This window comes from Callithrix jacchus, chromosome 13 (assembly GCF_049354715.1).
Source record: "Callithrix jacchus isolate 240 chromosome 13, calJac240_pri, whole genome shotgun sequence".
Taxonomy (NCBI): Eukaryota; Metazoa; Chordata; class Mammalia; order Primates; family Cebidae; genus Callithrix; species Callithrix jacchus.
The window spans coordinates 49,879,008-49,905,419 of NC_133514.1; the positions used below are offsets into that span (position 1 = coordinate 49,879,008).

Sequence of the window (26,412 nt, forward strand, 5' to 3'; positions counted from 1 at the left end):
TTTATGTTTTCAGCGAATGTAAAAATCACTTCATTCCCTACTACCTAATGATAGTGGCTGTTTATTCTTCTAGACATCTCTTCCCTTAGGTACTTAACGATATTGACACATTAATTGAGCATCTGCTGTGTTACACTCTTAGGGTTACATGCATCTTTGCATTAAAAAGCAGACTTGCTTAAAGGAGTTAGCCAGGCTGAGGGAAAGGATTTAGGTATATATGGTGGAACTTTCCAGGAAGAAGGACACCATAGTGAAGATTCTGAAAGAACTAGCTGTTTTTGAAACTGACAGAACACAAAGATGTCTGAAGCATAGAGAAGGAGGGAGAGTTAAAGGAAATAGAGGGAAGAGCCAAGTATTACAGGTCATGTTAACGATTGGATGTAGCTTCATTTTCCCTTCAAGGTAAGAAACATTTCTGTTGGAAATTTTCCTCTATTTCCTATGGTCGTTATTCTGTTGATATTCATTGTTCATCTGCTGTTTGCTTACATTCTTTGTATTTCTCATACTACACAGATGTATTTTATACACTTATTTCATCAGTTTATACATTGTTTAATTAATTGATATTATAATAGTAATGGTGCAGTTGTAGAAATAGGTTTGGGAACAAACCCAACTGACACATGATAAGCATAGGAGCAGAAATGCCTGATGATGGATGGAGTACCTGGCCTGTGATATGGAGAGAAGTCGGTATGATAGATCTGGGGATTAGGGAGTAGAGATGGATGAGTCATTTAGGTTGAGGCTAGTTGAGCTTCTGCATTTCAGTATGGTGTCTTGACATCTCTCAATTTGGTGGGGATTTTACTTATTTAGCAGATATTAAAATACAGTTTTTAGAAAACAACCCATTGGCCGGGCACACTGGCTCATGATTTGTAATCCCAGCACTTTGGGAGGCCAAGGCGGGCAGATCACGAGGTCAGGAGATTGGGACCATCCTGGCCAACATGGTGAAACCCCGTTTCTATTAAAAATACAAAAATGAGCTGGGCATCGTGGTGCGCGCCTGTAGTTCCAGCTACTTGGGAGGCTGAGACAGGAGAATCGCTTGAACCTGGGAGGTGGAGGTTGCAGTGAGCCAAGATCAAGCCACTGTACTCCAGCCTGGTGACAGATGGAGACTTTATCTCAAAACAAACAAACAAAAAAACCCCATTATCAGCAAAATGAGATAATTTACTTAGTTTCATGATCATTACCTAATTTTTTGATTATGGTGCTTCTTAATTTTTAGAAAATAAATTTTTCAGGATATAATTCACAAACCATACAGGTTACCCACTTATCTAGGTGAGTGTTTTTTGAGATATTCGGAGTTATGTAGCCATTACCACAATTTTAGGACATTCTGTCACCTTAAAAAGAAATGTGGTACCTTTTAGCTATCATCTCGTAGCCCTAGCAATCACTAATCTACTTCCTGTATGTGTAGTTTTGCCTATTCTGGACATTGCATATACATGGACTCATGCGGTCTTTGAGGACTGGCTTCTTTCATTTAGCATAATGTTCAGGGTGCATCCATGTCATAGCATGTATGAGTACTTTATTCCTTTGTATTGCCAAATATTCCACAGTATGCATATACCATATTTTGTTACCCATTTATCAGTTGAGGGACATTTGAGTTGTTTCTGCCCTTTGACTATTATGAGTAATGTTTTAACTTTTTAAAACTCTATATTTTAAATTTTTGAGAGCTTCCAAACTGTTTCCCAAAATAACTCTATCTTTTGACATTTCAGTGTATAAGTGTTCTTATTTTTCCACATCCTTGCCAACACCTGTTATCTGACTTCTTGATTTTGGTCATCTTAGTGCATGTGAAGTGATATTTCATGTGGTTTTGATTTACATCTTCCAGGTGACTAATGATGTTGATCATATTTTCATGTGCTTTTGATCATTGTAAAAATGACTATTCAGATCATTTGCCTCCCCCCCTGCTTTAAGAAAATTATTTATTTGTTCATTTATTTTATTATACTTTAAGTTCTGGGGTACATGTGCAGAACTTGCAGGTTTGTTACATAGATACACATGTGCCATGGTGGTTTGCTGCATTCATCCCCCTGTCATTGACATTAGATATTTCTCCTAATGTTATCCCTCCCCAATGCCCCCATCCCCTGCTACCGATCCCCTTGCCCTCCCACCCCACAGCAGGCCCCGGTGTGTGATATTCCCCTCCCTGTGTCCATGTGTTCTCCATTCAATACCTGTTTATGAGTGAGAACATGCAGTGTTTGGTTTTCTGTTCTTGTGTTAGTTTGCTGAGAATGATGGTTTCCAGCTTCATCCATGTCCCTGCAAAGGACATGAACTCATCCTTTTTTATGGCTGCATACTATTCTGCGGTGTACATGTGCCACATTTTCTTTATCTAGTCTATCACTGATGGGCATTTGAGTTGGTTCCAAGTCTTTGCTATTGAAAACAGTGCTGCAATAAACATACGTGTGCTTGTGTCTTTATAACTGAATGTTTTATAATCCTTTGGGTACATTACCAGTAATGGGATTCCTGCGTCAAATGATATTTCTAGTTCTGCATCCTTGAGAGATCCCCACACCGTCTTCCACAATGGTTGAACTAATTTACACTCCCACCAACAATGTAAAAGCATTCCTATTTCTCCACGTCTTCTTCAGCATCTGTTGTCTCCTGATTTTTTAATGATCGCCATTGTAACTGGCATGAGATGGTATCTCAATGTGGTTTTGATTTGCATTTCTCTAATGACCAGTGATGATGAGCTTTTTTTCATATGTTTGTTGGCTGCATACATGTCTTCTTTTGAGAAGTGTCTGTTTATATCCTTCGCCCACTTTTTGTTGGGGTTGTTTTTTTCTTATAAATTCATTTAAGTTCTTTATAGATTCTGGTTATTAGCCCTTTGTCAGATGGGTAGATTGCAGACATTTTTTTCTCATTCTGTTGGTTGCCTCTTCACTCTAATGATAGTTTCTTTTGCTGTGCAGAGAAGCTCTTAAGTTTAATTAGATCCCATTTGTCTATTTTGGCTTTTGTTGCCATTGTTTTTGGCATTTTAGTCGTGAAGTCTTGGCCCATGCCTATGTCCTGAATGGTATTGCCTAGGTTTTCTTCTAGAGTTTTTTCCCACCCCCCTTTTAAGAGACAGGGTCTGGCTTTGTCATCAGGCTAGAGTGCAGTGGCACGATCACAGCTCACTGTAGACTTGACCTTTGCCCATTTTAAAATTGAGTTTTCTTTTTATATAGTGTAGATAAAATTTCTTATTAGATATATGATTTACAAATATTTTCTCCCGTTCTGTGGATTTTCTTTCCAGTTTCTTGATGGTGTCCTTTGAAGCATAAAGTTTATTTCAATCAAGTCCAGCGTACCTATTTTTTATTTCGTTGCTTGTGGGTTTTGGTGTCATATCTAAAAATCCATTGCCAAATTCAAGATCATAAATATTTATGCCTGTTTTCATCTGAGAGTTTTCTAGTTTTAGCTCTTTGATCCATTTTCAGTTAATTTTTGTATACGGTGTAAGGAAAGGGCCTAACTTCATACTTTTACATGTGGATATCTAGTTGACACATCACCATTTCTTGAAAATATTTTTTACCTTTTGGATGATATTATGACTGTGGTTGAAAATAAGTTGATCATAGATGTATGGGTTTATTTGTAGTTCCATTCTGTTGTGCCAGTGCCATGCTTTCTTGAGTACTATTGCTTTTTAATAGGTTTTGAAATGGGTAAGTGTGAGTCCCCCAACTTTGTTCTTCTTTTTCAAGATTGTTTTGGCTCTTCTGGGTCCTTTGCATTGTCATATAAATTTTAGAATTAGCTCAACTTCTGACAAACCAGCTGGGATTCTCATAGGGATTGCCTTGAATCTATAAATGGTTTTGGTTATTACTGCATTTTGAACATGGGATATCTTCCTATTTATTTAGGTCTTTTTTAACTCCTAAAAAAGGGGAATTCCCCCCTTTTTCGAGAACAGGATTTTGCTATGGTGCCTAGGTAGGTCTTGCACTCCAGGGCTCAAGGTGTCCTCCTGTCTCTGCCTTCCGAAGTGCTGGAATTATAGGTGTGAGCCACTGTACTCAGCTGATTTTTGTTTATTCATCATGTATCCTGCTGCCTTGCTGAATTCATTTATTAATGTTAATGGTTTTTTAGTAGATTCCTTTGGATTTTCTTTTTACAAGATTATGTTATCTGTGAATAGAGATAGCTTTACATCATTTCCAATTTGGATCCCTTTTCATTTTCTTGCCTTTTTTTTTTTTTGAGACGGGGTCTGGCTCTGTTGCCTAGGCTGGAGTGCAGTGCATCAATCTCGGCTCACCAAACATCTGCCTCTCAAGTTCAAATAATTCTCTTGCCTCAGCTTTCCAAGTAGCTGGGACTACAGGCGCACACCATCATGCCCAGCTAATTTTTGTGTTTTAGTAGAGATGGGTTTCACTATGTTGACCAGGCTGGTCTAGAACTCCTGACCTCATGGTCCACCCTCCTCGGCCTCCCAGAGTGCTGGGATTACAGGCGTGAGCCACTGCTCCCAGCCTCTTGCTGTTTATTTTTAAAAAATTTTTTTGTGGGTCTCAGAGCTGGAGGGTGGAATAGATTCTCCCAAACCGTTTAAATAATTTATTTCAAAGGTATTTTATGAGAGAATATTTAAATATTTGAATGTTAAATAAGAGTCTTACAAGAGAATGTTTATACAATTTATATTCCAAGTGGAAATGTACAGGTTTTTTTGTGTGTTGAAACAAACTTTTTGGTTTGGCCCATTGTAACTGAATTTGGAGCTGTTTTTGTTTCCCCTTAGGATAATTTTCTCTTTGGAAGAGCAACATTCTAGAATGTAAGGTTAAAAGGTATAGATCGCTTTCAAACTAGTTGACTGATTTTAGCTGTTGAACTTCCCTGTTTTTATTTCTAGAGGTTTCATTTGACATAATGCTTATTTTTCTTCAGCAACAGAAAGTTTATGAGATAGTTTATGGATTGTGGCCTTGGCATCTGTGGGTAATTAATAAGTACTTTATAGTTTGAACCTGTTATCTAGGGGAAAATTCTCCTGGATAGAAAGAGTTCTTAGGAAAATGAAGAGTTGTGAAAAGAAGATGGAATTACAAGTAAAAAATATTAATTTTTTTCATCATTTGTTGAGGACCTGCTATTTATAGACCTGTACTAAGCATAGGTAACATGGTTCTGTTCTCTAAATTTTCAATTTTGCTAGAGTATTACCATGATAAAATGAATAAAAAGTGGCCAGCCGTGGCGGCTCATGCCTGTAATCCCAGCCATGGTGGCTCACTTTGGGAGGCCGAGGTCAGGAGTTTGAGACCAGCCTGGCCAACATGATAAAACCCTGTGTCTACTAAAAATAATAAAAAAATTAGCCTGGAAGCCAGGTGCAATGGCTCATGCCTGTAATCCTAGCACTTTGGGAGGCTGAGGCGGCGGATCACCTGAGGTCAGGAGTTTGAGATCAGCCTGGCCAAAATGGCGAAACCATGTCTCTACTAAAAATACAAAAATTAGCCAGGCGTGGTGGCAGGCACCTATAATCTCAGCTACTTGGGAGGCTGAGGCAGGATAATCATTTGAACCCAGGGGGTGGAGTTTGCAATTAGCCAAGTTCATGTCCTTGCACTTCAGCCTGGACTAAAGAGCGAAACTCTGTCTCCAAAAAAAAAAAAAAAAATTAACTGGGCATGGTGGTTGATACATTTAATCACAGCTACTTGGGAGGCTGAGACAGGAGAATCTCTTGAACCCATGAGGTAGAAGTTGCAGTGATCTGAGATCATACCAGTGCACTCCAGCCTAGGTGACAGAGTGAGATTCTGTCTCCATAAAACAAAACAAACAAACAAACAAACAAACCTACCTAGACACGGGGGCTCATGCCTGTAATTCCAGCACTTTGGGAGGCCAAGACCAGAGGATCCCTTGAGGTCAGGAGTTTGAGACTAGCCTGGCCAACATTGTGAAACCCCATCTCTACTAAAAATACAAAAATTAGCTGGGGGTAATCTCAGATACTTGTACTGTATACCTGTAATCTCAGATACTTGGGAGGCTGAGGCAGGGAAATCATTTGACCACAGGAGGTGGAGGCTGCAGTGAGCCGAGATTGCACCACTGCACTCCAGCCTGGGTGACATAGTGAGACTCCGTTCCCCACTGCCAAACAAAATAATAAAAGAAATAAAATGAATGCAAAGAATTGTTGATTTATCAGTAATCTTAATAAAATGTAACATATGAATGTATTACATTGCTGAATAAGATGACAGAATCTGAGCTTGTTTGATTAAACTGCTCTCTTGCCTGGCTCTTCTCTCTTTTTGTAGTTTATGAATTCAAACATTGGGTCAATTATGAGGCAAGCCTCCACCTTCCCATTACCACTGCCTATAAGTAAGCACAGTATAGCAATCAAAAATATCTCTCAAAGGATCTTAGTAGATCCATTTTATAGGTTGTAACAACACTTAAAATTATCAAGATTCCCTTTTAAGAATTCTTCAACTTCCTCATCTCTTGTCTGCTCTAGAACCTTCTACCTTCCACATATCTGCACGTAAAACCTCACCACCCTGCGCCTGGCCACACCACCCACTTTCCCTGGATCTTGGCCTGTCTTTCATCCTCTCTCCTCTTTGTGCTTTGCTTTTCCACTTCTGCTGATGTCTAGATTCTCCACTCCAGATGGAGTCCAAGATCAGGAGGCTGATGGCCTTTCTTTTTCCTTTTCCTTTCCTCTCTTCACCCGATCCCAGGTCTTTCTTTTCATTTTCTCCATTCTACACCACAAACAAACTTTAATAATGACTACCAGAAATCTTTGGAAGAGGCCACTGTTATTTTTACAGAGGATGTGACTTTACTTTGGGAAGGGAAGAGGGAAGAATGCTTAGAGGGTAGGAGCTGGCAAAAGAATTGAAGGAGATTGTGAGACTGCCTTAAAATTTCTATTCAAAGAGCTTGTTAATACCTCTATTCCTGGAAAAAAACAAAGAGCTTTTTAAGTTTTCTGTTTTAAAATACTTTGTTCTAGAGGGGACGCAGGCCATTTGAAGAATAGAAGATTGAGAGAATTCTGCAACTCATGACAAGCTGTAAAAGGTTGCTAAGGAGATTCTTATGAGAAGGAGTAGTATTTAAATGATCTGTAACTGAACTCTGACTTCTAAAGGCAGGAAATGAAAAGAGGGGACTCTTATTTTATTCCTTTAACATTTTAGGAAGCAAGTAAAAGCAAGAATTCTTTTTTTCTTAAAACACAAAAATAATTTGGTTTGTTTACAATTAATTTATTTGGCATTAGCATATTTTTAAACATTTTATTGAAGCATAGAACACTGAGAAAGTTCACAGATCATTAAGTTATAGCTTGATAAATTTTTATGGGTGATTTTAAATATCATTTAAATATACCAAATATCTTGGCTTTGAAAAGTATTATCTTAAAATTTTGGATTTTTTTTTTTTTTTAATGGAGTTGGAGTCTTGCTCTATCACACAGGCTGGAATGAAGTGGCATGATCTCGGCACACTGCAACCTCCGCCTCCGGGGTTCAAGCAATTCTCATACCTCCTGACTTGCTGGGACTACAGGTACAAGCTGCCATGCTCAGCTAATTTTTTGTATTTTTGGTAGAGACAGCGTTTTACCATGTCGGCCAGGCTGGTCTTGAACTCCTGGCCTCATGTTTTGTCGCCTTGACCGCCCAAAGTGCTGGGATTACAGGCATGAGCCACCATACCTGGACTGCTTTTATCTTCTTTGATGCCCTTGAGGATTTCACCATGTTAGCTAGGCTGGTCTCGAACTTCTGACCTCAGTTGATCCACCTACCTCGGCCTCCCAGAGTGCTGGGATTACAGACATTAGCTACCGTGCCTAGCCTAGTTTCTTATTCTAATTACATATTGCATTACCTTCCCTTCTTTCCCAGTCTCCTGCTTATTAAAATAAAAACCAGGGAAAGAGTTTCCTTTATGGAAGAAGGAGCCATTTTGTTAGGAACTGATCTAGAGCTGCACTGTCTGGTAGAAATACAGCGGACCCTGGATAATTTGAAATTTTCTAGTAGGTACATTAAATAAGAAACAGGTGAAATCAACTTTCATTATATATATATATATATATATATATATATATATATATACACACACTTGTTTCTTGTATGTGTGTATGTATATATATATAATGAAATTTTTACTTATCTATTTTTAGAGTTGGGGAATCAACTTTCATTATATATATATACACACACACACACACACACACCTGTTTCTTATATGTGTGTGTGTATATATATAAAATGAAATTTTTATTTATTTTTAGAGTTGGGGGTCTTACTCTGTTGCCTAGGCTAGAGTGCAATAATATGATCATAGCTCACTGCAGTCTCCACCTTCTGGACTCAAGCAGTCCTCCTGCCTTAGCCTCCCAACTAGCTGGGTCTACAGGCATGTGCTACACACACCCTGCTAATTTTTTGATTTTTTTTGTATTTAGGGTCTTGCTTTGTTGCCCTGGCTGGTCTTGAACTCTTGGCCTGAAGCAGTCCTCCCACCTTGGCTTCCCAAAGCATTGGGATAATAGGGTTGTGAGCCACCATGCTTGGCCTCATAATATATTTTATCTAACCCAATATACCTAAGCCACTATCACATCAAATGTAACAGATATGAAAATTATTATTGTGTTTTTCTTGAGACAGAGTCTCAGTTTGTTGCCCAGGCTGGAGTGCAGTGGTGCAATCTTGGCTTACTGTAACCTCCACCTCCTGGGTTTAAGCAATTCTCATGCTCGTGTAGCTGGGATAACAGGTGCGTGCCACCTCACCCAGCTAATTTTTGTATTTTCAGTAGAGAGGACCTTTCACCATGTTGGCCAGGCTGGTCTCGAACTCCTGACCTTAAGTGATCCTCCCCGCCTTGGCCTTCCAAAGTGCTGGGATTGCAGGTGTGATCCACTGTGCCAAGCCAGATATGAAAATTATTAATGAACTATTTTATGTTCTTTTTTATTAAGTTTCAAATCTGGTGTGTATTTTGTGCTTCTGCACTTCTCAGTTTGGGCTAAGCCACATGTCAAGTGTTCTATAGGTGTATTTGGCTAAAAGAATAGGGAGAAGGAGGAATAGAACTGTTTAAGAAATGAGAAGTTTGGAGGGACAAGAGAAGAAGTTTTGGTCTTGAATTGTCTTAAAAAAATTATGAGACTTAGTGGGGAGTCTAGAGCAGCATGTTCAGGGGTCTGGTTGAAGGCTAGTCAGAGTAGGTGAATATTCTCACAAATGTGGAGTAGATTCCAGGTAGACACAGGGAGAAAGATTTTAACTCTGCTAATGAAGAAAGTAGATTTTAGTGGCACCTTAGAGTCTTGGTTACTAAGTCCTTGAAGAAGCAATTGAAGACAAGACTTTAAAAACCAAAAGTTTATTGCGCACATGCTGTTTCTAGGCTCTCATCTAGGATATAGGATACATCAGTGAATGCAACAGATAAAAATCTCAGCCCTCAAGTGTTTGTAATATAGTGGAGGGAAACACAATAGGTAGGATAAATAAGTGAACTTACATTAAAAGGTGCTGAATGCTAAGGAAAGTAAAATAGAGCCCTGTGATGGGGAGCATAATGGTGGTGGTGATGGTGCTGGATTTGCAATTTTTAACAAGGCCGTGGGAGTACAACTCCCAAAGTGGTTATAGATTAACAAGGTCCTGAAGGAGTTAAGGCAACAAGTATTGCGATATCTGGGGAAGAGCATTTCAGACAGAGGGATCAGTATTGGCAGGCCTGGAGGTGGGCATGCACCTGCCATGCTCCCGCAGTGGCAAAGAGGTCAGCTCAAGATAGAGGCAGGTGAGTTAGGAGATGTGGTCAGGGGAGAAATGGGGTAGCAGATCACAAAAGAAGTGCTTCTCAAACTTTATTGTGCATACAAATTTCCTAGAGTTCTTGTTAAATTTAGATTCTGATTTGGTAGATCTTGAGTTGGGTCAGAGATAACAAACCCTCAGGTGATACTGAAGTTACTGATCCTGGGACAACAGTTTGTTTAGTAAGGATGTGTAGGGCCTTAAGGGCCATGTACAACTGTATAAATATGAAACTAGTTGAAATCACCAAAGGAATGAGGGTAGATAGAAAAGAAGAAAGGGCTAAGGGCTAAGCCATGGCGCACTCCAGCATTGAGAGGATGGCAAAATAGAGGAATCAGCAAAGAAGCCTAAGAAGGAGCGATCACAAACGAGAAGGAAACCCACAGGGCTCATGAATGTAAATGAATTTCAGGCAAGATCAGTTAGTATAGTTTTCTGTGTTTTCTCCAGGAAGCCAAGTAAAGTGTTTCATGGAGGCAGAAGTGATCAACCGTGTGAAATCTTGCTTGATAGATCAAGTAAGAGGAAAACTAAGACTTAATTATAATAGATCAAGTAAGAGGAAAACTAAGACTTAATTATTGAGTTTGACAACATAGTGATTATTGACAAGCAGGTTGCTGGGTAGTGTGAGGGCACAAGCCTTATTGGAGTGAGTTTCAAAGAGAAAGGAGAGAAATCAACAGATAGTGAATAAAGAAAAGTTACTGAGGCATTTTTCTTTAAAGGGTGGGTACGTTAGCTATCTATTACTACATAACATTAAGCTGGGTATGGTGGCTCACGCCTGTAATCCCAGGAGGAGGCCAAGGCAGGAGAATCACTTGAGCTCAGGAGTTTAAGACCAGCCTGGCCAGACCTCATGTCTACTAAAATACAAAAAAAAAAATTAGCTGAGTGTGGTGGTGCACACCTATATTCTCAGCTACTCCAGGGGCTGAGGTGGGAACAATCACTTGAGCCTGGGACTCACTTGAGCCATTGCACTCCAGCTTAGGCAACAGAGCAAAACCCTGTCTTATAAAATGAAACAAAAACAAATTAAAACTTACAGTGACTTAAAACAGCAAAGATTTACTATTTCAGTTTCTTTGTGGCAGGAATTCAGGAGTGGCTTAGCTGGGTGATTCTGGCTCAGTGTTTTGTGAGGTTTTAGTCAATATGTTCACCAGGGCTGCAGACATCTGAAGGCTTGACCTGGGCTGGAGGACTCGCTTCTGAGATGGCTTACTTCATCTGGCTGTTGGCAAGGCTCAGTTTCTCATTGACTACACAGGCTTATTCTCCTTAAGAGTGCTTAAGTATCCTCCTAACAAGGCAGCCAGCTTCTTTCAGAGAGGATGGTCCAAGATACATAGAGAGAAACTACCACTTAGGGAAGTTACATTCTGTTACTTCTGCTCTATTCTGTTGATCACATGGACACAGTGTGGGAGGGGACTACATAAGAACCTGAATACCGAGAGAGTGGAGGGCGTTAGGGGCCTTCACCGAGGCTGGCTAACCCAGGGAGCAGGAAATTTGAGGGTAGCTGGAGAGGAAAGTGGGACCCCAGAGAGTTGTTTTTTTTTAACTGATGGAAATAACATATTTGTTTGTTGCACCAGTAATGACCCAGTATAGAAGGGAAAATTACTGATGCAGAATGGAGAGGAGAGAATTGCTGGAGAGTAATCATTGCTTTAGTGAGAGGGGATACGACATGGAGTGTAAGTGAAGGAATGAGGACTCGGCTTTGCACAGGGTGAGGGTAGTCCACATAGAGTGGCAGGAGGGAAGGCAGTATGTATGTCAAAAGATTCCTGTTACTTCAGTTTTCTCAGTGAAATGGAAAGCAAGGTCATTGAGAAAGAGGATGGGAGAAGTGTTCGGTTTCAGGAGGGAAGAAGAGAAGTTATAGTCACCTAGGACAGTGGTGAGTGGACCAAGGAAATGCCTGGTTTTGGGGATAGCATTAATTACTCACACATTATGTCATGACCCATGACATTCAGGGTCATGAATTTATGGTAAGATCAGTCAGTATGGTTTTCTGTGTTTTACTCTAGCCACATTCAGCTATACAAATGCAGGTGGGGAGTCAGTGAAGAGTTAGATTTAACCAGTGTATGGTTTATCCACACAGCAGTGTACTGGTAAACAGGCTCTCAAAAACGCCTCAAACATGAATTTCTGTGGTATAAGTACTCCCACCTTGCCAGTTTCAGGCTGTCAGAGGTTTCCTCAACCAGCTTTTGAGATTCCTGAATATTGGACAGCTTGACTCTTGATAGTCCTTGATATGAGCTCTCTAGCACACCACACACTTTAGACTCTATTTAGCACTCTATTTTCCTTAAAATATTGTGTACCATTTTTGTGCTTTAGAGCAGGGGTCTGCGATCCCTGGGCCACAGACCAGTACAAGTCTGCGGCCTGTTAGGAAGGTTAGTGGCAGTTGAGAGAGCATTACCACCTGAGCTCCGCCTTCTGTCAGATCAACAGTGGCATTAGATTCTCATAGAAGTGTGAACCCGTTGTGAACTGGCATGCAAGGGATCCAGGCTTCGTGCCCTTTATGAGAATCTAATGTCTGATGATTTGAAATGGGACAGTTTCCTCACCTACACCCCACCTCCAGTTGTGGAAAAATTGTCTTCTGTGAAACCCATCCCTGGTGCCAAAAAGATTGAGGACTGCTGCTTCGGAGTTCTATTAGTAATCCTCAATTTTGCTTCTTTGTAACTCTTTACGTTATGGAACCTCAGTTTCTTTGTAAACGGAGGATATTAGCACCTGTTCCTTGGGTTGTCGTAAGGATTAGAGAATAGATAGAACAAGAGTTCCTGGAGTGGCAGATACTGTTGTTATTATTATTGCCATCACCTAAATGTAAAGTTTGTTACAAAGGAACTCAGTTACCAGAGGATAATACCTGTATTTTCATATGCAAAGGCTGGAGTAGAGATTGGAGTTAACTTTTTAGAGAGCAATTGGGTAACACATACCACACATCTAAGAGCATGGGTTTAATCTAGTGATTTTACTTCTGGGAGCTTTTCCAAAGAAAATAACTAAGAATATGTGGGAAAATGAAGCAAGAAGATACTTGTTTGCAGCACTGTTTATAAGAGGAAAGGTGGAATCTACCTAAATGTTGTGCAACAGAAGACTTTGCATTATTAGAAACAAATGGATAGAATAGAATTGAGTATGTGGAAGACAAAAGTATGCCAAATTGCAGGGTTTATTGCCGGCAACCACGGAGGACTCACGTCTCTCCAACCCGTGGCAGAGAAAGAAGGGTGACAAGACCTCTTTATACCCGTAAAACCACCTTGGGAGTGGGGGTGAGGAGCTGGGATGGGGATGAAAGGCTTCAGTCATTTGGAGGGCTAAATCACTTGCTGGGCCGAGACGAGGGTGAGGGGGGCTCTGGACATTCCGAGGGCCAGAGGACTATTTGACATTCTAATTGTTACTTAAGTGGTTCACAAAAGCTAAGGTTAGCATTCGTCTACACATTGTCTGGGTAGGGTGGGGATCACAGTCCTTAATTATTCACATTTGGGTTATAGAGAGCAGTTTCAACAGAAAGCCGAGGTATGGCTGAGGTATGCAGTTTGATGGGGCTTTTTACCATGTCACAATTGTAGTATAAAACAGACTATAAAATAGTAGGTAAAAATGCAAAGAATATGATCTGAAGAACTAAAGTAAGTGATTGTATTAGTTCATAGTGATTGCCTAAGATAAATTAAAAAAAAATTTTCTGGGTACCTAGTAGGTAGATATATGTATGGAGTATGTGAGATATTTTGATACAGGCAAGCAGTGTGCAATAATCACATCAGGGTATGGGAGTAGCCAGCACCTCAACACTTTGCTTTGTGTTACAAATGCATTTCTTTGTGTTATGAACATTCTCAGATAAAATTTTTAATGTTCTTTTTGATTGCTTGTATTTTCTGAGATTTATAATGAATGTGATTTGCTTTTATAATAAGAAAATAAGCTCTTTCTCTGTTGTTGCCTAGTCATGCGGAGGTGGAGGCTTGGGTGCGTTCAAGATTCGGCTTCACTCGTAACCCACAGCTATGGCCGACTCAGTCTTTGCTGAGTCCAAGGCCTTATACATGATGTGAGGCTTTGAATTGATGGATCTAATGTAGTGTCGTGTTTCAGCATTGCTGCTGGAGGTGTAATGGACGTTAATATTGCTTTACAAGAGGTGCTGAAGACTGCCTTCATCTACAATGGCCTACCACGTGGAATTTAAGAAGCTGCCAAAGCCTTAGACAAGTGCCAAACCCATCTTTGTGTGCTTGCATACAACTGTGATGAGCCTATGTGTGTCAAGTTGGTGGAGGCCCTTTGTGCTGAACAGCAACCTAATTAAAGATGATGACAACAAGAAACTAGAGGAATGGGTCGGCCTTTGTAAAATTGACAGAGAGGGGAAGCCCCATAAAGTGGTTGTTTGCAGTTGTATAGTAGTTAAGGACTATGGCAGGGAGTCTCAGGCCAAGGATGTCATCAAAGAGTCCTTCAAATGCAAGAGATGAAGAAATCAATATCTGGCTCACATTCAAAAAAAAGAAAAGAAAACGTGTGTGTGTGTGTGTGTGTGTGCGTGTGTGTGTGTGTGTAGTGCTGTGAAGTATAAAACCCTAAAGACTGAGACATACATTTAGCTTTCTCATTAGTCATGAATGACTATGTAGCTATCTGTTCCATTCTGTTGTCAACACCCACACCCAGTCCCATGACTGTAAGGCTTCTTGAAGGGCACGGGAGGCAAAGAACTAAACTCATTGCCTTAGAAGCCTGGCAGCAACTCAAGAACTATGGTTTTGTTGATTCCTATAACATTAAGTCCCTTTAGGGATCTCAAGAATTTTTAGCTAGGAGAGAAAATCAAAATGGAATTGAGATGGAAAGTGTCTGTTGAAGGCCACTCAAAAGAAAAACCATGTAAGATGTGAGGGAAATTTAGCAGTTTCAGGTCCTTCTAAAAAAACGAACTATTTCTTTTAAAGCCTTTCTATGAATATTGGTGACTTAGCATAATGCATTTTCAAAAAACAGGACCTTGTGATTGTCACAAGTTCCTCAAGTAATTAGAAACCAGGAAATTTACTCTTGTGTAAAACAGTCCGTGAGTCAGTTAAACAAGCATAGTAATGAAGCTATCAAATTCAGTGCTATTCTTACATCAGGTGACTTCCCTGATAATTGAAATATTTTCTGAAATTTGCTTACCTTGAGCTAAGTAGAGCAAAGTTGTATGTCCTTAACAAAATTGTCTTTGATTCCATTGTTAAGCAGGTATGAGAGTAAGTCAGCTTTTTAATTGTGTGTATAATACTAATAAAAGGGAATATTAACATTGTTAATTAAAAAATCTGGCTGGGTGTGATGGCTCACGCCTGTAATCCCAGCACATTGGGAGGCTGAGGCAAGTGGATCACTTGAAACTAGGAGTTTGAGACCAGCCTGGCCAACATGGTGAAACGCTGTCTCTACCAAAAATAAGAAAATTAGCTAGGCTTGGTGGTTCATTCTTGTAATCCCAGCTACTCGGGAGGCTGAGGCAGAATAATCACTTGAACCTGGGAGGTGGAGGGTGCAGTGAGCTGAGATCATGTTACTGCACTCCAGCCTGGGTGACAGTGAGACCCTGTTTCAAGAAAACCCCAGATAATTAAAGAGAGAAAAATAATTTACTGGTTTTAGGAAAGAGAGCAGCCTTAGAAACAAGTTAGACCAGGAGAGTAGCCCTGAGTTATTAGACACCTTCTCCTTTTCCTTTTTTTTAAAATTTATTTTCTCTTGTTCCCCATCCTCTTTACCTCTCTTTTTTCTTCTTTCTTTATTCTTTTCTTTTGTACAAAGAGAGAACCTAATGTGCCAGAGTTGTTTTAGGCACTGGGGGGTATGTCAATAAAGTGACTCTGCTTGAATATAGTTTATATTCTAGCACTTACAGATAATATATAAGTAAATGTATATAAAATACTGTATGGTATTAAGTGCTATGAAGTAAAAGGAGGGCAAGGGAGAGGGTATAACTGGGCAGGTGGTTGGGTGGACAGAGGGGAGAGGGTCCAATTCAATTCAATTTTTTTATTTTGTTTAAAAACTGAAGGCCTCTCATTTGAGGTGATATTTGAGCAGAGATCCGAGTGATACAAGGGAGTAAGCCAGCCAGAAAAAGAAGCAAGTGCAAAGGCTCTGCAGTGGGAGGAGGCCTAGGGAGTCCAAGAACATGAAGGAGGCCAACGTGGCTAGGGGAGGTGGCGGTAAAAGAAGTCAGGCAGTGGGGAGCTAGGTCGTGTAGGGCTCTGTTGGCTACAGTAAGCTCTCATCTGAGTGAATTTGGAAACCTCTGGAGAAGTTTCTTATAGCAGCTAGTGGTATGTTAATACAAATATTCGTATTTATTTGTGTACCATTATGTATTTAATTCCTTTGTACCTACGAGTAATTCAAGTAGCAGATAATACGACTGTGTTACTACATATGGGTCTCATTTCAATAATCAATAAAGCATATGGTAATTAAAAAAATATATATATGTATATATTTTTTTGAGACAGAGTTTCGCTCTTGTTACCCAGGCTGGAGTGCAATGGCGCGATCTCGGCTCACTGACACCTCTGCCTTCTAGGGTCAGGCAATTCTTCTGCCTCAGCTTCCCCAAGTAGCTGGGATTACAGGCATGCGCCACCATGCCCAGCTAATTTTTTTGTATTTTTAGTAGAGACGGGGTTTCATCTTGTTGACCAGGATGGTCTCCATCTCTTGACCTCATGATCCACCCACCTCGACCTCCCAAAAAAATATATATTTTATTGCGTTTTAGGTTTTGGGGTACATGGTAATTTTTTTAAAACCACATTTTTGAGATTTTCTCTTATTGCTGACCTGCTTGGATAATTAGTTTTGTCCTCCTAGAATATGCTAGCAAATAAGGTGACAAAAATTTCTTTATTTTAAAATTAAGACAAAAAATTATTATCTTAGTCATTTAAGTTTATAGTTCAGTAGTGTTAACTATACTTATATTGTTGTGAAACATATCTCCAGAATCTTTTCATTTTGCAAAACTGAAACTCCACTCATTACATAACAACTCCCCTTTTCCTTTTCCCCCCCGATAGGCATGATTCTCCTTTCTGTCTCTATGAATTTGACTAGTTACTCATAGAAGTGGAATCACCAGTATCTGTCCTCTTGTGACTGCTTATTTCTCTCCTCAAGTTTCAATCATGCTGTAACATGTTAGAGCTTCTTTCTTTTTTAAGGCTGGGTCATATTTTATTGTATATAAACATCACATTCTGTTTATCCATTCATCTGTTTGGTGGACAACTGATTGCTTCCACCTGTTGTTGGCCATTGTGAATGATGCTGTCATGGAACTTAACTGTGCACCCACTAGAGAGTTTTGACAGAGTGACAGGGTGTGATCTGATTTATGTCCAAAAACATTCACTCTGGTCCTTCCCTTCCCTCACTAAGTGAGACTTAGTGTTTTTTTTCTGCTGTGTTTCTAATGCTCACAAACAGTGTCTTGCACGTAGTGGTCATGCAGATATTTGAAGAAATAAAAGACAGAGCTAAACACAGTGAGGCAAACTCCAGAGGCCATCATGTCAACTCAGATGTATATTAGGGATCACAGACCTCACTGAAAATTTGATGAAAAATATGGAACTTTCCTCTGGAAAAAAACAGTTTTTTCTCCTTTACTCTGCTTTTACTCTCTCAAAACAGAATACTTCTGTGACTTCTGGTCACCAAGAAGTGTGTGGGGATTTCTCCCCACCAGCAGCCTGTTCTCTGGTAGATTCTTTAGTGGACACCAGCTGCATGTCCTCTAATTCAGTCCCATTCTGATGCTCTCTCTAGACCCCACAGGGTAAGAGGGCTCAGCCTCACACAGCTGACCCCCACTTTGAGCACCAGTCGCAAGTAATAGGTTTTCACTTAAACTTTTGACCCATCTGCTCTAAATTAGGGTTCCCCCTACCCCATCCTCTGATTTGACTGATTTGCTAGAGTGGCTCTCAACTCAGGGAAACATGTAGGTTTACTGGTTTATTATAAAGAATACTACAAAGGGTACAGATGGGGAGATGAAGAGATGCCTAGGAAAGGCACGTGGGAAGGAAGGCGAAGCTCCCATGCCCCCTACAGGCTCACCACCCTCCAGGAGTCCTCGTGTGTTCAGCTCTCTGGAAGCTCCCTGAACCCAGTTCCTTTGCTTTTTACTGAAGTTTCATTATGTCAGAATGACTGAATAAATCATTGGTTACTGGTGATCAACTCAGCCATCAGCCTCTCTCCCCTCCTTGGAGGCTGGGGTTGGGGCTGAAAGTCTCAGTCTTCTAATTATGCCTTCTTCTTTCCAGTGACCAGCCCCTTCCTAAAGCTTCCAAGGGATGACCAGCCTTCAATCATTAGTATAAAAAAGACACCCATCACTTTGGACATTTCAAGGATTATAGGAGTTGTATGCCAGGAGATGGGGCAAAGACCAAATATATATTTCAAAATACCACATTTCCCCAGAAAAGCAAACACATAGTTACAGATGGTTCAAGTTAAGATTTTTCAACTTTATGATGGTGCAGAAATGGTAACATTTAGTAGAAACTATATTTTGAATACCCTTAGAACCATGTTGTATTCAATAAATTACACAAAATATTCAACACTTTACCATAAAATAGGGTTTGTGTTAGATGATTTTGCTCAACTGTGGCTAACTTAAGTGTTCTGAACCTTAAGAAACTAGGCTAGGCTAAGCTATGATGTTTTATAGGTTATGTGTATTAGATGCATTTTCACCATTCAGTATTTTCAGTGAGCTTATCGAGATGTAACTCCATCATAAACAGCAGCTGTATACTAAAATGTTTACCTACAAATCAGTGGGTTCTTCACTTGATTTTCATAGAAGGACTTCATACATAACTAGGGCATTGACCGTTCTTATGGGTAGATTGGAGTATTCATCCTACAGCACTACTAGAGATAGAGATTCAATTCCTGAGCACGCAGTGTTGCTTCCTACAAACGGTAATCTGCACAGCCTTCGCAACTTTCATCAGCCTTGTTTTACAGAAGGGGAAAGGTTTGCCCCAGCCTTACACAGTAGACCTGATTCCATGTCTCCTATATCTGGGTTCCTACTTCCTGGCTACTTCTGGATACAGAAACAGGGAGACTATGGCTTCAGCCCTTTTATTATACTGCAGCATTTTTCTGTTCTGTTTCTGGGCCACAGAGATATTGATCTCTTTAAAGTGGCTATATCTAAAAAACACCTAAAATTTTTATCTGTTGGCCGGGCACAGTGGTGGCTGATGCCTGTAATCCCAGCACTTTGGAAGGCCAAGGCATGCAGATTACCATGTCAGGAGATCAAGACCATCCTGGCTAACATGGTGAAACCCCGTCTCTGCTAAAAATATAAAAATTAGCTGGGTGTAGTGGCGCACACCTGTAGTCCCAGCTACTTGGGAGGCTGAGGCAGGAGAATTGCTTGAACTTGGGAGGGGGAGGTTGCAGTGAGCTGAGATGGCACCATTGCACTCCAGCCTGGGTGACAGAGACTTCATCTCGAAGAAGAAAAGGAAAAAAAAAACTGTTGTTTTCTGGATTGTGTTTAGTGTGGGATGACAGTCTCAAAGGATGACCTCACAGTACTCTGGGACTGAGCAGCCTCTCCTTGCTGGCTACTCACTAAGCCAGTATATGAATTAGTAGAATGAAAATTAAAAATGAACATCAATCATTTGGGATCATTGCTTGGAAAAGATTTCTTGTGCCAAAAGGCTCAAGTGAAACCTTTTGAGTTTATGTTTCACAGTTATGAAGCAGATTGAAACTAGAACTGATCTGTACTGATCTGTTTTTTACTACCATTTCCTTCCTAAATAGAGAAACGAAGGGATTTTTATCTGTTCTCTGATGTTGCTGTCAAGATGCTTTCAGCTACAAGCAACAAAAAGTAACTCAGCCCTTTATGTGTTTGTGTATCTGTGTCTGTGTATTTATATAAACATTTATGTGTGCACAGGGGCAGATATGCACATACAGTATGAAAGGGCCTTGGAGCAGTGGCATCCCTCTAACAGTGAGCACACCTAGCCATCCAGGTCTTGATCTCGGCTCACTACAACCTCCACCTCCCAGGTTCAAGTGATTCTCCTGCCTCAGCCTCCCAAGTAGCTGGGATTACAGGCATGCGCCACCACACCAGGCTATTTTTTGTGTGTTTTTAGTAGAAATGAGGTTTCACCATGTTAGCCAGGCTGGTCTCGAACTCCTGACCTTAGGTGATCTGCCCACCTTGGGCTCCCATAGTGCTGGGATTACAGGTGTGAGCCACCGCACTCAGTCCCAGGTCTTGGTTTCTAAATAGCCATTCCCATTACCAGTAACCAGGGCTCCCCAGAAAAGTAGCTGATTCCAGGGCTGGGGCAGGGAAAAGACAAGATGAGCCCAAATCATCTTGTTGTACCAGGTATAAGGAAGAATTCAAAGCATGATGAGTTGGTGCAGCCATGCCATATGTAGTACCATCTGAAATAAAAAGGAACAAAGTACTGATACAGCCACATTGATGAACCTCAAAAACAGGCATTATATGAAAGAATCAGAGACAAAGGCCACGTTATATGATTTCATTTATATGAAATGTCCAGAAAAGACAAAATTGTAAAGGCAGAAAGTACATGAGTGATTTCATGGAGCTGAGATTCAGAAGGGGAGTGACTGCAAATGGGCATGAGTTTTATTTCTGGAATGATAAATTCAAATTCTAAAATTATATGATGGTGATGGTTAAATACTTTTATAAATTCACTAAAAATCATTAAATAATTTTACATTTTGAATCAGTGAATTTTAGGGTAAGTAAATTATACCTCAATAAGCAGTTTCTTTTTTTTTGGTTTTTTTTTTGTAAACTGAGTCTTACTTTATCTCCCAAGCTAAAGTACAGTAGTGCGATCTCGGCTCACTGCAACCTCCACCTCCTGGGTTCAAATGATTCTCCTGCCTCAGCCTTGCAAGTGGCTTGGATTACAGGCACCTGCCACCATGCCTGACTAATGTTTGTGTTTTTTTTTTAGCAGAGACGAGGTTTTGCTATGTTGGGTAGGCTGGTCTTGAGCCTTAATTGATCACCTACCTTAGCCTCCCAAAGTGCTGGGATTATAGGCAGGAGTCACTGGGCCGGCCAATAAAGCAGTTTTTAAAAGTCATGGGATAGGTCACAAGGTCTCAGGAGTCAGCTTGCCTGACTGCTCACTGGCCAGATCTAGAAATACTTGAGCATCAGAATAACTAAGGATAATGGGCCAGGCACAGTGGCTCACACCTGTAACTTCAGCTCTTTGGGAGGTCGAGGCAGGAGGATTGCCTGAACCCAGGAGTTCAAGACCAGCCTGGGCAATATAGTGAGACCTCATCTCTACAAAAACACAAAAATTAGTTGGGCGTGCTTGCTTATACCTGTGGTCCTTGCTACTCAGGAGGCTGAGGTAGGAGGAACACTTTTGAATCTAGGAGGTAGAGGCTGCAGTGAACTGAAACAATGCCACTGTACCCCAGCCTGAGTGACAGAGTGAGACCCTACCTCAGAGAAAAAAGAATGATAATGAATTAAATTAGTTACTGAATAAAACTTATAAAATAATAAAATCCACAAGCCTCTTTAAATACATGAATAAATGGAGAGAAAGGAAAGTTCTTCCTTCAGTGCCAACTCACAAATATAGGAGTGATGTTGGGTGGAATGTTTTTCTTTTTCAGCCATCATAGTAATAGCTGACTTAGATAAAAATCATCAGTAATTATTAAAACAAGTCAGTGAAGGTTTGATGAGGACCATGATATTAACAGTTTCAAAAGAGTTCATCATTAAATAACTGTTGATTTCAAAGGCAAAAATAGTATACCAGAGTAACCTAGGAGAACCACCTTAAGTGACTGAATTAGTTTTGTATTGCTGTGTAACATTAGCACCACACATTTAGAAGCTTAAAACAGCCACAAATTTATTATCTCACAGTTTCTGTGAGTCAGGAGCCTGGCCTGGCTTAGCTGGGTCTGTTCAGGGTCTCCTAAGATTCTAATTCAGGTGTCAGCCGGGGCTGCAACATCTGGAGGCTTCATCCAGGAAGGATTCACTTCCTACTCACATGCTTGTGGCCACATTCCTTGTGATGCAACAACTGATGCTTCATTTTTTTTTGCTGGCTTATGGCTGGAGGATGCCCTCAGCCACTAGGGGCTATCTATCTGCAGTTCCTTTGCCATGTTGGTTCCCAACATGGCCACTTGCTCCCTCACAGCCAGCAAAGAAGAGGAGACTCCAGCAAGATGGAAGCTATGTGTCTTACATAATATAATCATGTATTTGTAATAGTGAACATCCCATTACCTTTGCTATATTCTGTTGGACCATTTCACAGGTCCCACCTAGACTCAAGGGGAGGAGTCACACAGGGCATGAATACCAGGAGGTGGGAATGACAGGGGCATCTTAGAGTCTATCTGCCACAGTGATCAAAGTTGACATCACCAATATTAGGAAAAACAATACCATGTGCCTCCTGACTCACTGAAAGGGGCAGGTATCTCTCCTCAGGTATCTCTGCCAGGTGTGCATAACCTGCAGAAACATGAGACAGACCAAATACCTGAGGAACCATGTACCTGGCCTGTATTTTTCCAGTGTCATTGTAATGAAAGACAAAAGGCTGAAGAACTGTTTTGGATTAAAGGCAACTAAAGAGGGATGTGGTGGCTCACACCTGTAATCCCAGCACTTTGAGAGGTCAAGGTGGGAGATCTCTTGAGGATAGGAGTTTGAGACCAGCCTAGGCAACATAGAGATGCCATCTCTATAAGAAAAAAATTTTTTTAATTAGGCAGGTGTAGTGGGGGCATACCTGCAGTTCTAGCTATTCAGGAGGCTGAGGTGGGAGAATCACTTCAGCCTGGGAGTTCAACGTTACAGTGAGCTATGGTTGTGCCACTGCACTCCAGCCTGGCTGACAGAATGAGACCCTGTCTCAAAAAAAAAAAAAAAAAAAAGACTGAAGAGACAAGATGACAAATGGAATGGATGAGCCTGGGTTAGGAAGACTAGTACAATGAGCGTATTTGGGGGGACAGTTGAAATTTGAATATAGACTGTGGATTAGATGTTAAATTTCCTGATTTTTATAATTGTGGTCATCTAAGACATGTCCTTATTTTTAATATTTGGAGAAGAGATGAGCGTAATGTTTGTAACTTACTCTCTACTGGTTTCAGAAGACTGTGTGTATGTGTGAGAGAATGTCAATAAAGCAAATGGGGTAGAATGTTCCTACTGATTAAATCTGGATAAAGGACATACAGGAATTCTTGATAATTTCTGTATATTTTTGAGACTTTTCTCTAAGTTTAAATTATATTAAAACAAAGAATACCAAAAAACTTAAAGTGACAAGAAAATTGGCTTAGAAGCTACAACTCCAGAGGGATGGGCTTCAGAGTTGGCTTTATTAGCAGCTTGACAATCTTATCAAATACTCAGGTTCTTTCTGTCTTTTCGCCTTCTAGCCCTTAGTGTACGCTTCATCCAGCAGCCACTTCCTCTTGAGATTGTAGGTGATTGATTGCCAGTGACTATCAGGACTGCATGCTTTCCCACTGAGCCAGTCGATATCCTTGCCTTTGCAGTTATTTTAATTCCTGAGACTTTTCTGTAAGTTTTAAAGGATATCAAAGCTAAGGACCCATTAGAAAAGTCTCAAGAATAGTCCAAGGAAGTTATTTAATAGGTTTTATTGATAATATTTAAACTTTTCTTAAATTGGTAGTTAATTTGGCCTGATGAAGTTTCATTGTTATTAGAAAAAAAACCCTCAACAACCTAGTGTAAGCAGTGGCATATGTTAAAAATATGTTAGGACAGATACTGCTAGAAAGCCAGTTGTTATAGAAGCATAGGTTTCTACTCTATAGTCATTAAAATGTAATTTGGCCTTTTATGTGAACTCTAAAGGAAATAGTAGGCAGAATTCAAAATATTGTTTTAATAAAAAACCAGGAATTTAGGGAGTGTTCTTGTAAGAATCATTTTTTCTGGCATAATTCAAAAAGAATTTTAGATTTGAGATATCTTATAATCATTTTACATTTCTAATTTAGTTTAAAAATAAGTGTGTATATTTAGGAAGATGTAATTATATCAGATAAGTATAAGAAAAATGTTAGGAGTAAATGATATTGATATTAGTTTTCTTACATCATATATCTCAAAAATTTGAAATGTCAAAGATTATGTGGCCTCTAGTTGGAGACTCAAGCTAGTCTCTTGTATAAAAATCTCAAGTATGTGAACTCTACCGCCTCTGCACATGCATCCCTGGCCAGTACAGTCCCAGCTGTCTGCTCACCCACACCTTTGCTGCAGTTTTCCTCAGTCCCATATCTAGACATGAGTGGATGGGGGTGAGCTGGGGCAGTCCAGGGGCCTACACATCCAGCTATGCGATCATGTGGGCATCTGTGCCATTTGATTCCACTCTTTTCTTCCTCCAGCCCGCATGTTTAATTATGTGCCAGAAAGTAGAGCAAAGAAATTAAGCTGCTATTTTAGGCAGTTGGGCAGCTCTAAAAAAACAGTAGAGACCGTATCTACTTTGCTTTTTGAATACTCTTAGTACAAGAGAAATCAGCAGTTGAGGCTGTTAGTATTTAATTCTCAAAAAATAATTACTATGCAGCAAATTATTTCTTCTGCTAAACATTTCTTTGAAGTGGTTGATCTGTTCTGGGACCCTGAGATGAAACTATTCATTGGCAAATGTTCAAAAGTGCCAGGCCCAGAGACAGAGTTAAAATACTTGCTGGTATGAATTAGGCACAGGAAAGGTGTTCTGGCTCATACCTGTTTGGTCACCTCTTTGATGCCTGCCCATACGGATTAAAGGAACGTCCCTCTCCCACCAAGATTCCCTTCCCTGTGCATGTGCTCTGGAGTCCCTCTAGCTCTCCTTCATGCCTGTTGCACTCCACAGGCCCAGAAAAGTTGGGTGACCAGAATGGGGGATTACTTTCAAGTTTGGGGGTTATAAATAAGCTATTAATGGATTATTCAAAGTGATTCTCTTTCTCCCGCTGTCTCTCCCATCCCTTGTTGCCTTTCTCTCTCTCTCTCTTTCTCTCTCTCCCTCTCCCTCTCCCTCCCTTTGTGTGTGTGTGTGTGTGTGTGTGTGTGTAGAGAGAGACACTAGAGGGAAGTTGCAAAAATAAAACCATGAATAGAGGTTTTGAGGTAAGATGATGAAAGTGTGCTTAGGTTATAAAAGAGCACAGGAAGAGAAGAAGGCATTTATGAAGAGATGTGATTGGCTAGAATAAAAGTAATAGGACAGTGGTGATTGGAGCAGGCTTTTGAGTGGTTTGTTCATTGTTAAGGCGGAGGAGGAAACAGGAAGGGGGTTAGCAGAACAGTGCAGGGCTACAGCTGTGGTATTAAGTTCTCCTGTCTACAGTGACTTCTTGAGAAACATGTAATGATTTAAGGTAAATTGCAATGTCAGATTTCCCAACTGTGTGTTTTATGAGTTGACAGTCATTTCTTAAAAATTAATTTTATTTATACTTGACATATAACATACACATTCATTTTAAATATTAGGATTTTTTGTGAACAATATGTGAAAATATGTGAACAAAACAGTATTTTAAAAAATTAGGTCCAATGTCATAATTATTGTAATATACGGAATTTTATGAGCCACGGATTTCTTTTTCGAAGGAAATTTAACAGTGAAGCTCTTGTGTGGGTAATTACAATTACTTTTGTGGCCTACAGTGTCAAAATGTTTCTTACTCCCCTTTCAACTTTATTTTTTCCTAATTTTCTCTATAATAGAGGTTTAAGTACTCAAAGTTACCAGATTGATAGTTTGCATTTGATTGCTACTATTATATTTAAAAGAAAATTGGAACTAAGATGGTGAAAAAGAAAATTAAATGTCTGTGAAATGACAAAGGCAAAATAAGGGTAGGAAATTAAAGCAAGTGTTTGAAGAGTTGGTGAAGTTATTATGAAGAAAGTAGAGGGGGAAGTTAATTGTTTTGATTTATTTGGCAAATGAAACAAGAGCAGACTTGCCTTCTTTCTTGGCTTTTATTTTGCCCTTCATTTTTGTTTTCTTTCACTAAAAGATGGTATTCCTCTTTTCTAGCTATTTCACTTTACTTGAAAACTCCATTCATATACAGTCAGACTTGATGGTAGATCTGCCCTTGACAACCCAGAGTGCTAAAGAACAGGAGTAGACCATCTGATAATGTGTCACTTGGTCTGGTCATTGTGTAATTCCTACAATAAGCTCCTTGTAGAGCAGGTTTAGTACATCAATACTGCATTGTAAATCTAGTTTGTATAATTGGTGTAGTGTCTCTTTCAATCCCCCTCCCCCCCCCCTTTTTTTTT

At 40.0% G+C, this 26,412-nt stretch overlaps 1 protein-coding gene and 1 pseudogene across 6 annotated transcripts in view; both read left to right on the forward strand.

The window, feature by feature from the left end:
* The window catches only part of SPIRE1 (spire type actin nucleation factor 1), a 214,844-nt gene that overhangs the window by 30,885 nt on the left and 157,547 nt on the right, over positions 1-26,412 (forward strand). For 2 of the 6 annotated variants that reach the window (XM_078347712.1, XM_078347713.1), the window contains exon 1: positions 25,403-25,493. The exons of the other annotated variants lie outside the window; for them this stretch is intronic. The gene's annotated coding sequence lies outside the window, so the exon portion shown is untranslated. Of the gene's footprint in view, positions 1-25,402; positions 25,494-26,412 lie in introns of those variants that run through there. 6 annotated transcript variants of the gene reach the window in all.
* On the forward strand, positions 14,047-14,501 carry LOC108587922 (small ribosomal subunit protein eS12 pseudogene; annotated as a pseudogene).